A 3746-nucleotide genomic window follows, 5' to 3' on the forward strand; every position below is an offset into this window, starting at 1 on the left:
AATACTACGAGTAAACTCTGAAAGGGGCAAAGCGAGCTTGTTCGACTGTTGTCTAGCACTGCTCGTTTATGAAAAAAAAAAAAGATAAACCAACAACAACAGAAACAACAACAGCTCCATCAATCATGCACACATTTAGAAGCGCAGAGATACAGCATATTTACACTGACCATCAATCTGTTGCTGACTGGCTCCTCGTTGGTACATGGATGGTCTGTGGGGGTTCTTTTTGTTGTTTTTTTATGAGGAGATGCATTTTGTAGCCTGTTGTGGCAAACAGAGAGGAATGGGGAGAGCATGAGAGCAGAGACCAACGGGGAGGTAATGACGGCAAAATCAATTTCACACTTGACTGCATTTAGGAGAGGTGAGTGGCGCCGGGCATCTTGATCTGTCCATCAGCCCGCGTGATTCTCGTTGCAGTGGCAGCATCATAACTCCTGTTAGACTAACCGAGGGCCAACAACCATGACTACATGGATGATATGGCTGTTAGAGCAAGAAACTAGGCACCTACTACATCACGAACGCGCCCCCCCCCCACACACACACACACACACACACCCTGTACATATGACATCTTTATCTGCAGGAGTGGTGCTGAGCTCATCCGCCAACTGTTTAACCTCCAGTTTCTCCAACAACAAGAGAAGTAGGCCAAAAAGAACCATACATATATCTATCAAGTGTGATTTTTCTGCTTCTTTTATGGAAATATAAAATGAGATCTTGTACATTATAATTATAGACTCTTCAAGATGAGTCACCTCTGTTCCTTCCTATTATGACGCTAACCTACACATTATTTATTTGCAAAAAGGATCTGCTAAAGAGCTTAATTATGGACCATAACTGTAATTTTCTGATATTTTCTAGACTTCTTCTGTGCACTTTTTAGCAACGTCATCGGCGAATGTCAGTTTTGTCCAGACGAGGCGCTCAATGACAAAACATCCCCTGCTTCACCTCTATCAGCCAGTTAGGGAACAGCAACACCCGACAGCAGGGAGGACAATCTTCTGCTGTGGTGCTGTGTGTTATCAAGATAATGGTGTCCTTTGTCTATTCAAGGATTCAATTACCGGCAGATTCATCACCTCTAAAGGTCAGCAGAGGCTGAAACTGCACCAAGGTCCTGATCACACTGGAAGCACACTGGATTTTCTCTGTTCCTTTAACATGTTTGAAAGTTGCATTCATGCATTAGAATGAAAATTCACTATGTGGGGAAAAAGTGTCAGACTGTTAGTGACTGAAATCAGACACTTCTATGCCAAACATGAATGTCCTCCCAGAGGGGCCACTTGATTTTGGTTAAAACAGCTGTGCAGTGGTGTATAGTGAATTTTCTCAGAGCTCATCCATTTGAACACTGAGAAGATTTAAGGTTAAGAGAACAGTGTTTTTTATAGACTATGCAGGTGTAAGCCTGCAGCCAGTTAGTGTCTGTTAGGCTTCATCTTTGATAATCCAAGTCACTAAACTGCACATCGACACTTTTAGATGGAATTTTATGACACATAATATAACTTGCTGTGTGGTCCAGACCATCCAGTAAGTTTCAGGTTTATTTTGTTATTTTTTTATTATCATTTATATTATCTGTTTCTTGGGACTATCCATCCTTTCTGCCACTTATCTGGATCTGCGGCTCCCTGGCCACTCCCCCAGTCGTGCTGTGCAACACTGCAAGTTTTGGTACTGATCCAATTACAAGTAATTACAGGGCCAGTATTGCCTTTACCAATATTGATCCTGATACTTTTAACCTGAAAGGCAGCTTATTTGGGCAGAGTGGTGCATCATGATTTATAAATGTGCAAATTATGTAAATGTGCCTGTCTCTAAAGCACCTTGGGTCAGCTCCTGTTGTTTAAATGTGCTATAGGCTATTAAAAAAATAGACGTGACTGTCAAACACAAAAAGGTTCATAGTGCATGTTCCAGGTATATTTTTTAATTTCCAAAAAAAATAACTTATTTAACACAAATCAGTGGACTGAACTTAGAGGATAGAAACAAATTATCAATCCTATTGCACTAGTATCAGTTCAATACCAGCGATAGTATCGATACTATTGATATTTGGATTGATAGTCCACCTCTATCCCTCTTCTCTTCTGAGGGTCACCAAGACTTTCCAAATCCAGCCGAGAGATGTAATCTCTTAAGCCTGTTGTGAATCTGCTCCATGGTCTTACGCTGCTGTGACAAAACCTCACCTAGGAGCTGCACAGGAGGCATCCTGGTCAGATGTAGAAGCACCTCAGCTGGCTCCTTTAGATTAGGAGCTAGTGATGTGCGATACCACTGATTTCCTTTCTGATCCGATACCAAGTAAAATTCAGGGTGGTATCGACGATACTGATCCGATACCGATACTTTGTACAAAAACTTATTTTATTTATTGTATCTCAAATTATAGCGTCATAATGATTACAGGACATCAGATTACTTGTTCTTATCACTTAATAATGCAGAGTTCATCATATAGAAATAAAAAAACTGAAGTTGTGCGCTATTTGAACATGTTGCCTGGCTGCGGCACTAAAGGACTCCGTGAGCAATGTTCCCTTTAAGTTGCGCGCGTGCGCAATTGCGCACTGCTGGCACGGTCTCTGCGCACAGAAAATCTGCGTTGCGCACACAAAAAAAATCTAACCTGAATTGAAATTAAAATTAATACTTTAACAATTCTGTTTTGCAGTGTTAGTCAGTGAGTGACTGGCTGCTCCCGTGTGGGATTAGAACGATGCCACCTTATCCCATAGTCCAGCCAATCACGCGATTCACAGTCGTATATACGCAGCTAATCAACGTGGTTGACAGGCTATGACAGCGTCCTTATGTGCCGACACCGGTGTTTTAGCTAGCAAAGCGGCGTGGCTGATGTGGAGTGAAGCCACGTTAATGACAACGTGTACAACCACTGGAGTTGGCTTGGTTGTTTGGTTTTCTTCCTGAATACTATCGTTGTTTATATTTACTGCGGGAAGAAACGGTAAAAACGGCGTTTTATAAGGAAAACGCTCGAAAGCACTCTCCACCTGTGCGCAAAGATGAAACCAAAACACCCCCCACCCTTTCCTATTGGTCGAAAAAAGTACCATGTGGACCAATCAAAACAGGGCATTTAGTTGTTAAGAAACGGGGGAAGTTTTAGGAGTGACGGCGGTGTTTTGAGATGTAAGCGATTTGCCACGTTTAGCGCAAATCTTGTGTAGTTAGTGTGTAGTGTAGTCAATAGTTTTGTTGTGTGTGTCAGAACAATGAGGCGACTGCTGAATGTTACAGGTGTTACAGGAGTGATACATCTCCTGTTGTCAGGCCTGCAGGTATCAGGCTGTTGTTCTCCTTTATCTCATAGTGGACAGAAATTATGTTTGGAGTGGCACAAATAATTTATGTGGCATCAGATTTGATGCAGAACAGCTGATTGTTCTGTAAATAGTTTGAAATGTTTATTTGGCTGCATTTTTAGGTAAACAGCTGCAAAAAACTTTGTTGTTTGCATAACTCAGTTACTTTTTTTTGAAGAAGTAACTATATAATTAATTGCCCAACACTGGTCATTATATACTGTATTTTGCATCCAGAGTTACAGGACTCTCTCCCAGACCACAGAGTCATAGTCATAATACAAGTCAGAGCTTTAAAATAAATAAATAAAAAGTTGTTTTCAAAATTGGAGTTCAAGTTATTTCCAATTTTATTTCCAACAGTGTTAACATACTACACAGGTCATG

The sequence above is a fragment of the Pelmatolapia mariae genome, linkage group LG2 (genome assembly GCF_036321145.2).
Source record: "Pelmatolapia mariae isolate MD_Pm_ZW linkage group LG2, Pm_UMD_F_2, whole genome shotgun sequence".
Classification (NCBI taxonomy): domain Eukaryota; kingdom Metazoa; phylum Chordata; class Actinopteri; order Cichliformes; family Cichlidae; genus Pelmatolapia; species Pelmatolapia mariae.